The sequence below is a fragment of the Plecotus auritus genome, assembly GCF_963455305.1.
Source record: "Plecotus auritus genome assembly, chromosome: 9".
Classification (NCBI taxonomy): Eukaryota; Metazoa; Chordata; class Mammalia; order Chiroptera; family Vespertilionidae; genus Plecotus; species Plecotus auritus.
The window spans coordinates 134,791,374-134,802,270 of NC_137783.1; the positions used below are offsets into that span (position 1 = coordinate 134,791,374).

A 10,897-nucleotide genomic window follows, 5' to 3' on the forward strand; every position below is an offset into this window, starting at 1 on the left:
CCTTTTTCTCCCCATATCTCCCCTCCACCCATTTCCCACCCCACCTTCTGCCCTTACCTCCCCCCCACTGTCTTCATCCATAGGTGTATGATTTTTGTCCAGTCTCTTCATGAACCCCCCATACCCCTTTCCCCCTGAGAATTATCAGTCCACTCCCTTTCTATGCCCCTGATTCTATTATATTCACCAGATTATTCTGTCCCTCAGGTTTTTAATTCACTTGATTTTAGGTTCACTTGTTGATAGATATGTATTTGTTGTTCATAATTTTTCTCTTTACTTTTTTCTTCTTCCTCTTCTTTAAGAATACCTTTCAGCATTTCATATAATACTGGTTTGGTGGTGATGAACTCCTTTAGCTTTTTCTTGTCTGTGAAACTCTTTATCTGCCCTTCAATTCTGAATGATAGCTTTGCTGGGTAGAGTAATCTTGGTTGTAGGTTCTTGCTATTCATCACATTGAAAATTTCTTGCCACTCCCATCTGGCCTGCATAGTTTCTGTTGAGAAGTCAGCTGACAGTCGTATGGGTGCTCCCTTGTAGGTAACTAACTGTTTTTCTCTTGCTGCTTTTAATATTCTCTCTTTGTCTTTTGCTCTTGGCATTTTAATTATGATGTGTCTTGGTGTGGTCCTCTTTGGATTCCTTTTATTTGGGGTTCTGTGCGCTTCCTGGACTTGTAAGTCTATTTCTTTCACCAGGTGTGGGAAGTTTTCTGTCATTATTTCAGTATCTTGCTCTGTCTCTTCTTCTGGCACCCCCATAATTCTGATGTTAGTACGCTTGAAGTTGTCCCAGAGTCTTCTTACACTATCTTCAACTTTTTGGATTTTTTTCTCTTTTTGCTTTTTCGGTTGAGTGTTTTTTGCTTCTTTGTATTTCGATTCTTTGACTTGATTCTTGTGTTCCTTTAGTCTGTTGTTGGGTCTCTGTATAATATTTTTTATTTCAGTCAGTGTATGTTTAATTTCTAGTTGGTCCTTTTTCATATCTTCGAGGGTCTCGTTATATTTATCGGCCTTTTCTAGGATATTCTTGAAAAGCCTTATAACTGTGGTTTTGAATTCTATATCCAGTTGTTTGTTTTCCTCCATTTCTTTCATTTGTGATCTGTTTCTTTGACGCAGCATTTTCACTGCTTCCCCGAGTTGGTAGGGTAGATTTGTGTGCTGGGTTTCCTATATGGCCCAGTGGGTCGGCCTCCCCAGTTAACCTGAGGTGGACACTCTTGGTGCACCCCTTTGTGGACTGTGTGTACAGCCTTGTTGTAGTTAAGTCTTTTTTTTTATATATATTTTATTGATTTGATTGATTTGTTACAGAGAGGAAGGAAGAGAGATAGAGAGTTAGAAACATCGATGGGAGAGAAACATCGATCAGCTGCCTCTTGCACACCTCCTACTGGGGATGTGCCCGCAACCAAGGTACATGCCCTTGACCAGAATCGAACCTGGGACCCTTCAGTCCACAGGCCGACGCTCTATCCACTGAGCCAAACCGGTCAGGGCTGTAGTTAAGTCTTGATTGTTGTTGGTATCACTGGGAGGAATTGACCTCCAGGCCAGTTGGCTGTAAGGATCAGCTGTGTCTACGCTGGGAGAAGTTCGGTGCTGGAGACAGCCTTATAGGATTAGACTTGCCAAATTGCAATAGCCTCTGTGCTCAGCTTGGATGGGGTGGAGTCTCAGGGCGGAGCAGACAGTCTTGGCTTCCAGTCAGCCTTGCCCTTGTGCGCGTGCATGCCTGCAGACCTCTGCCTTCCCTGGCTCCCGAGTCTCCGCCCGAGAGTCCAGATTCCCCCCGTAAGAGCGTGGGTCCCCAGGGGCTCGCCTGGAACTGGGGTTCAGTGCAGTCAGAACTGGGGGTCAGTGCAGTCAGGAGCTTCGGACTCCCTTCTGCTAGGGAAAGCCTGTGGCAACCTCCGCAGCCTTTGTGCACACTGGCGCGTGCGCCTCCGGAAACCTGCCCACCGGGGCTCCCCCGGGTCTCCCCCGGGTCTCCGAGTCTCCGGGTGTCTTTCTCTCTACCTGACAGTCCAGACTCCCCCTGTATGAGCCTAGGTCCACGGGGTTTCGCCTGGGACTGGGGTTCAGTGCAGTTAGAACTGGGGTTCAGTGCGGTTGGGTGCTTCCTTCCCCCTTCCGCCAGAGAAAGTCAGCCAGGCTCTCAGCCGCCCTTCCCTCTGCGCGCACAAAGACCCTTTGCCGTACCTCCAATTCTCTGTGAGCTTTTCTCTTTCCTTCTAGTTGTAGAATTTTCACTCAGCCAGCTTTCCTGTGGTTCTGGATGGTGTCCGTTCTGTCTTTTAGTTGTAGTTTTGAAATTGTTGTGCCAGGCAGCAGTTTAGGTGTTTACCTATGCCGCCATCTTGGTTTCTCACCTCCCTACAATTTCTTTATGCTTTTATTATTATAAATTTTATATAAATCAAGAGAAATCTAGATAAATGTACTAAAGAGAGACAATTTAAGGAGTTTTGGAATGTCTCTTCAAATTGAGACATAATAGTCTCAGTAAAAAACATGCCTGTACCTCTTACCTGTGCTACTTTCTCTGCATATAGAAAGATTTCCTTAGGGGAATAGAAAGAACTCAAGTTCAAAGAGGTAGTGTCACATGGAAATGATATAATTTTGCCCACTCTATCAGCTACCTGGACGACTTCTTCTTTTCCTTCTCTTTTTAATTATTCTATAATTAGGGGCCCAGTGCATGAATTCATGCACCCTGAAAGGAACTGTGGGCCGCAAGGCTGTGGTGGGCACATTGGTTAGTCTTGGCCCATCCTCCACACCCTTGCCCAGCCCCTCCCACTGCGGTCCACCGTCCCCTGTCTGCCAGCAGCCCCGATCCTGCAGCCGCTGTTCCCATGTGCTTACAGCTCTAGCCCCACTTGCACCCACTGATGGCGTGGAGCGATTGGGGCTGGCGCCAGCAGCGGGTGCAAGCAGCAGGTCCAGCACCGGCAGCATGTGCGAGCAGGGCTGTTGCTGGAAGCAGGTATGAGAGGTGGCTGTTGGCCCCGATCAGCCCTCAGGAGCAGGGGGAGGTGGGGAAGCCCTGTGTGGTGATCGGGGCCAGCAGCTGCCGCTCGCACCTCCTGAAGGCGCCAACTGATTGGGGCCAGTGCTGGGCACTGGCAGTGGTGCGAGCAGGGCCGGTGCCAGCAGCTGGTGTGAGTGCTGGGCGGGACTGCTGCACGCAGGAGCAAAGAATTTTCAGTAACCACCAAAGGCTCACCCCAATGACAGCGACCGGCGCCCCGCCTTGGTCTGGTGTCCTTGCTCACCTGCTCCACCATCCTGCCGTGGCTGACGCCTGCCATGTTCCGCACTCTGCCGCCTGCTGCCAATGCCCACCATGTTCTGCATGCGCCCCCTGGTGGTCAGCACTCGTTATAGCGACCGGTTGTTCGGTTGTTCAGTTGTTCGATTATTCGGTTGTTCTGCTGTTTGGTCTATTTGCATAGTAGTGTTTTATATATATAGATAGTCATTTTTTCCCCCTCCACTTTTCTTTATCTGTACTCCAGTTCACTGAACTCCTATCCTTCAATTTACATTTGGTATTTTAAATCTTCTTATCGCCCAAGGTCATTGGAACAAAATGACTTTGTTCCAATGACCAGTGCTCTATCCACTGAGCCAAACAAGTTAGGGCTGACCATAAGATCTTTATAAAAATTACTTTTGTTTGGCCACATACACACTTGCCAGTAATGGAATTATTTTTTTTGCACTGAGAAGATGTAAGATACTACTCATCCATAAGAAAAGATGAAATACTGCCATTTGTGACAACATGAATGGACCTTGAGAATATTATGCTAAGTGAAATAAGTCAGAAAAAGCTAAGAACCATATTATTTCACTTATATGTAGCATATAAAACTGAAACTCATATATACAGACAACAGTCTGGTGGTTTCCAGAGGGAAGGAGGTGGATAGTAAGGGGTAAAGGGCCAAATATATGGTGACAGAAGATGATTTGACATAGGGTGGTGGGCACACAATGTAATATACAGATCATGTATTATAGCAATCTATACTTGAAACTTATATAACTAATGTCACCCCAATAAATTTAATGAAAATAAATAAATAGAATAAAAGAAGACATAATATATTTTTGCAATTTGCCCAACTATCAAGGAGAAAGTAACACTCATTAGTAATAATTAAATCTAATGCACTATATGGGGATTGGTTACGAGGCAAACATGATCTGGTGTTTACATAAAACCGCCCAAATAAATGCATTTATTATGAGGTATACAAACAGATATGCATTTAAATAGAATATTTTTGGCACTAGAAGAATCGGGTATTTTATAGTTATTTGAAGCAGGACAGGGTACAGTTATCTCCAGGCGGGGTTAGCTAGCTAAAGATGAATTCACTTTAGTCAAATTACCACAATCCAGGGTGTGGTGCTCATCTTTGCAGCCTCTGAAAACCTTTTCCAGATGGCTGAAGTTTACCAAGCTCAGAATAGCTAGTTTCATAAGCCAGGATGCCATTTTTAGTTTTCAGTGAAGAACAAAGCTGCCAAGCTTGTACTTATGCCTGTGGCACAAGTCTCTGTCTTGTTGAGGAAACCACATGGAAAAGAAATTACAATTGAAAGTCTATTTGGAGAGAAAGGAATCAAAGCAAAGTAGATAATATGTGTCAGAGCCTGATGTGGCCAGCCGCAGGGTTCATACAGCTTGAGGGCCTCGGCCAGGTACTACCATTTTTTTTTCTCCCCAGGCATTTATTGTCTTTTTTTTTAAAATTTCTTTATTGATTAAGGTATCACATATTTGTCCTCATCCCCCCATTCCCATCCCAAACCCCTCCCCACGCATGCCCCCATCCCCCTGTTGTCCGTGACCACTGGTTAGGCTTATATGCATGCCTACAAGTCCTTTGGTTGATCTCTCCCCCTTACCCCCACCCTCCCCTACCTTCCCTCTGAGGTTTGACAGTCTGATCGATGCTTCCCTGTCTCCGGGTCTGTTTTTGTTCATCAGTTTATGTTGTTCATTATTTCCCCTAGATGAGTGAGATCATGTGATACTAGAAATACACTTATAAGAACCGAAAATGAGACAAGCAATAATGGTTATGCTGAGAGGCAAATGAATCAGTCTGTAGTGAGTTTTTTTCTGGGCCAACAGTTCATTTATTGTCTTTTAAGTGAACATCTTCCTCTCTAATCACTGTATTACTTGCAGATTGATTAATTGACAGATTTTCCTTCTTTTGGTCTAAAAATATTTTGTCTCCAAAATGCCTGTTACACATTTCATTTATCTATTATGCTCTGATTTTGTAGTTTAATTTTTAGAGTGCATAAAAATCTAGTTCTTGTCCATATGTACTGGAAGCGGGCCCCGTCTCTATTGGTTGCCAGTCGGGGTGGGTTTCTTGCAATATCCTGAGAAAAGGAATTTTCTGAGACTCGCACGGGAGAACGAGTGATTTTTATGTCTGTGGAATTACAGCCCTGGGTTTCCAAAGTCCCATTTGCCTTTGCCCAGTCATAGAAGAAATGTAGCTGGGGCTTTGGCAGAGGTAAAATCAGAGCCAGTGTCCAGAGTTTCCATTCCATATTGGAGCAGGGTCCAGTACAGCATCAGGCTAGCTGTAGTCCCTCAGTTCATTGTGGACCACATGAGTGAATGCAAGGAAGCCAAGAGTCACAAGAGTCACAAGCTAAGTGTGCCAAGAGCAAAAAGAGAGAGAATGCCTTTGTTTAGGAGGCTATGTATTCCCAAATTTTCATGCACTTGCAGTGGTGATGCCCATCTGGTCAACCATCTCTGTCCCCAATTGTGATTGACAGACAAGTGCCTTCCCTGTGTCTCCCCTGCTTTACTAGGCAAGCGTCTATCTTACCTTGTTCAGTCTCCTTCTCCCAGTGTTTTTCAGGTAATAGGCCGGTGGGTCCCTGGGGAGTGTAAAGTTGCAACTTTCTGATGGAGCTGCCCAAATGCCATGCCTATAATATCTGGCCGTCGCTTTGCTCCTTTCCTATTATTAATAACTAGCTAATTACAACAGTGTCAGTACCACCCACATTCCCCTAATTTTTGGGTAGGTACATATGATTACACACACACACACACACACACACACACACACACACACACACACACTCATTCACATACTCATGAATTAGTGACTGGTACATTAAGTGGGTTCTGATGAGATTTAAAACTTTTTTCTAAAGATTAATAATCTCATGTTTCTAGTCTTACTCCTAGACAAACCTAGAACTTGCCTATTCTGTTATCATTCACACAAATGAGGAAACATTTGTGTTTCGAGTTCCTATGTCCAGGTACCTGATTTGAATTTTTCTGAACTACAATTGAGCAGGAAGAGCTTGACCATTTTGCATATAAAGAGATACACCATGTACCCCCACATTCTCCTATCAACTTGATTTACTACTGCCTTCCCTGAACATCTAAACAGCTGGGGAAAATAAACCAGTTTGTATGTTTGTATGTGACCTTTGTGCTTTTATTTCATACTCACTCTTCCCATGTTTCCCTCTCCCCTCCTAATGCTGACAGCCTGTGTGCAATACAGGTTATGGGTCTGGCAGAGATGGGAGCTCTATCTTTCCCACAAGTAAAGACATCGTCATAGCAGGCTCTTGCAAACATGGCTTGGAACAGTTATAAACTGGGTGTGGCAGCATCTCTCTTTAGTGTTGGTAGACTAGATGATGAGCACCATCTATTTGGAAGACAGACAAAACACACACTTTAGTACAACCACACTCTCGAAATAAACAGGCATTTGGGACCCAGGGAGACCTTATGGAAGAACAGAGGTTTCATCTCTGTCTCAAAACAAAGGTCTTCTGAAATAGAGCCACAATATCAGATGGATTTCAAAGTCAACATGTCCTTTCCATGTAATGCCTAGGGAAAGAAAAGCCAGACTCAGAGGACCAAAAGCTTAATCTCCTTTAGTAGCAGGTTACAAAACAAAAATTGCTTCTCTTCTTGTATATTTGGAGAAAGAAGATAGCAACATGGGGTAGAGGGAGGTGGAAAGGTTCCTTCTTAATGTGTGTTTGGGGAGATTGAACATAGTATTTACTTTCTCAGAGTTTCATACACACTTTGCTCTATTCTTCCTGTTTTCCTCCTTGTCTCTCTACATTTTTCATACAATCATTTTCTCCTCTCATTCTCCATCTCCCACTCTTTTAATCCTTCAAACTAAGTAGTCCCATCTAAAAGTAAACAAACAACCTAAGTGCTCATCAGCAGATGAGTGGATTAGAAAACCGTGGTACATCTACACAATGGAATACTACGCTGCTATAAAAAGGAAGGAACGCCTACTATTTGCAACAGCATGGATGGACCTGGAGAGCATTATGCTAAGCTAAATAAGTCAGTCAGAGAAAGATAAATATCAAGTGATCTCACTCATTTGTGGAATATAGTGAACAACATAAACTGATGAACAAAAACAGATCCAGAGATGGAGAAGCATCGATCAGACCGCAAACCTCAGAGGGAAAGCAGGGGAGGGTGGGGGTAAGGGGGAGAGATCAACCAAAGGACTTGTAGGCATGCATATAAGCATAACCAATGGACACAGACACTAGCGGGGTGAGGGCACTAGCTGGTTTGGCTTGGTGGATAGAGCATCAGCTCTGAAGGATACTGGGTTCGATTCTGATCAAGGGCACATGCCTGGGTTGCAGGTTCGGTCCCCAGTAGGGGGTGTGCAGGAGGCACCGATCAATGATTCTCTCTCATCATTGATGTTTCTATCTCTCTCTCCCTCTCCCTTCCTCTCTGAAACCAATAAAAATATATTTCTTTTTTAAAAAAGAAAAAAGAATGATATGAGAAAAAGCTGACAGAAGAGCCAAGATAAACTTCACCAAAACAAAAGAAGAAAGCTGAGGAGTCCTTGATAAATAACAGGCAACTAAAAATAAGGTTTAATTAGAAATGATAGCATCTGAACTGGTTGAGAAAAGCAATGTGGCAAAAAAAAGGTGCTCTGAGATTAACACCAGCTTCCCTAGTTTCACATAGTTCTCTGTATACAGTGGAGTTTTCTGCAGCAAGTTGATCTCTTGGGCATCTGTGGACACAAGCTTTGCAGTGGTCATCATCTAAAGGCTGAAATGTCCCTCCCCCTCAGGTACACATAAAATGTATTGCAAAACATTTTAATGCTTCCAGAAGGGACATGGCAAAGTAGGCATGAAATTAGCAGGGACAAAAATTCCATGATAACCAGACTTCAGCCAGGTTTCCTGCTTGAGCAGGGTTTGGGGCAGCATTTTGCAGTATACAGGGCTATACATTAGCTTCCCTGCCTATGCAAGGTGGGAAAACAGCCTTCAAGGCTGGCAGGGCTCATGGTTGGGGTCCCAAACCAGGCAAAACTGTGCACCAAGCTCCCTGGACAGATAGGACCAATGGTCAGCTCTGTAGAATGTCAAAGTCACTGGCTGGGCCTTTGGTTCAAGTGCTGCTGAGCTATGTGGGTGCTCTGGCCAGGTCCTGGTTGGATGAGGCAGGGGATACACTCAGCAATAGGTGGGACTATGAATTAGCTTCCTTTCCTGGGAAGACTGTGTTGGAGGCCCATAAGTGGTGTATTATATTAAGAACATGCAGATTATGACCTGCTGAATGAAGAGGCACAATTCATCCACATGGGATTGACAGGTATCTCATTCAGTATCCAAGCTCTCACTTTGGAAAGGTAAGAACCCCTAGGTTGTTTTGATTAAAGGCACAGTTTCAATACACTCACATAAAGAAAGCAAATTACCAGACTTTTCACTGACAGATTCTGGAAATTGGAAGTAGGGGTGCAACGAGCCAGGGGTTGAGTAGTTCTCCATCCCAGATCATGAGTGAGCAGGAGATAGAGAATCTTTCCTCCAGGACAGTGAAACATTGCCCCTTGTTTCCAGTGCTCATTGGAGGAAAAAAATGGCACATTTGAGAACTGTAATGCTATCACTTCACCTGAGTCAGAAATGCATTCTCTTGTCTCTTTCTGATTTTAGGAACAACAAGCCAATGATTTGTGGAAGAAATATTACAGAGATCACCCATTTCATTCTTCTGGGATTCTCAGATTTTCCCAGAATCATAGCAGGGCTGTATGTTGTATTCCTGTTGATGTACATTATGACTCTGACTTGGAGCCTGAGCCTCATCATCCTAATAAGAATCAACTCCCACCTCCAAACGCCCATATACTTCTTCCTTAGTAATCTGTCTTCATAGATATCTGTTATGTGACTTCCACAGCCCCCAAGATGCTGTGTAACTTCTTCCAGGAGCAGCAAATGATAATCTTTGTGGGCTGTGCTGTTCGGGACTTTGTCTTTTCAACCATGGAAATGAGTGAGTCTTGTCTCATGACAGCCATGGCTTATGACTGATATGCTGCCATTTGTAACCCACTTCTCTATTCATCAATCATGTTGCCTACCCTCTATGTTTGGATTGTGCTGCTTAATGATGCCAGCTGGGGTCCTATTTGGCTGGACTTTCTGTTTCTATACCCCAATTGTGTGCCATACTTCAGCTCCACTTCTGGGACTAATATCATCCACCACTTCTTCTGTGACATATTTCAACTGGTAGTCCTGTCCTGCACTGACACTTTCTTTGTGCAACTCATGATGGCTATATTGACACTGATCTTTGGAATAATAAATGCCCTAGTTATCATGACACCCTATGTCTATATTGTCTTCTCCATCATGAAGATCACTTTAGCTAAAGGCAGGTCCAAGGCTTTCACCACCTGTGCTTTTCACTTGATGGCAGTCACCCTTTTTTATACCTTGGGTATGTTTGTCTACATGAGTTCTAGCTCTGGTGTTTCCTCCAGGTTCAACAGATTTGCATTGGTCTTCTACACTGTGGTGATTCCCATACTGAATCCCTTGATTTACATCTGAGGAACAAGGAAATCAAAGATTCCTTGAAGAGGTTGCAAAAGAAGAGAGGATATTACTGAGGTCAACAATCTTGAGATTTTTGACAGAGTTGTCATATCAGAATCACCTTAATCCACAATAATATGCACATTAATGGAGTATAATAAAATTCATACCAGCTTTGAACAAAGAAGGCTTAATTTGGCACAGATAACATGCCCGAATGGAATCACAGCTGACTTGAGGCTACACAAACACAGTATTGTTAAGTCCTGGGGATTCATTACTTTCCCCCTACATGAGCAGTTATCTCACCATTTATTAATCTACCTGCAAATATATGTGAAACATCAAGGTTTAGATACTTGTTGCTTCTTTTTGACTCTGAGATTAATCTCTGTTCCATCTCAGGCCTCTGACCTTAAAGGAGAGATACCCAGCAGAGGTTCCCAGGGATGTAGAAACCTTGTCTTCCAAATATTCTGATGCAGCATAGTCCAGACATGGTGGGACCAATATTTGTTCTGTTTCTGATCATAATGGAAATGAATAGAGAGAGGGGATATGTTTTTGTACATAAACAAATCTATACAATTGGCCCAGTTGTGCCTCCTGGAAAAACCTAGCTGAGATAGTTAATATTTTTCTACAGCATCTTTTAGTGCTAATAATCCAATATATTTTTTGGTCACATCTTAGTCTCAACTAGCTATAGTCTAAGAAGGAGGAGGTGATTTGAATCATAAAGAGGAATGGAATGAAGTATGTGGTTCCTTCAGTTCCATTTACTTGAGTCCAATGATATAATTTCTTGCATCTAGTGTCCAGTTCCGATTTCTAATGGGGGAGGATATTCAAAATCCATGTCACAGCCAATAGCAATTTCTGATACTGTGGGACTCAAACTTTTTTTTCTCTCCCCCATTAAGTCTTGAAATTTACCCTTGGTTTTATAGCCAGTGGGA

The 10,897-nt window shown here is 43.4% G+C and overlaps 1 pseudogene across 1 annotated transcript; it reads left to right on the forward strand.

The window, feature by feature from the left end:
- The first annotated feature begins 9,060 nt into the window (after window positions 1–9,060).
- Window positions 9,061–10,012, forward strand: LOC308257999 (olfactory receptor 5AN1-like; annotated as a pseudogene). Its single transcript has one exon. The product of its transcript is annotated as an olfactory receptor 5AN1-like (transcript).
- The last annotated feature ends 885 nt before the right edge of the window (window positions 10,013–10,897 follow it).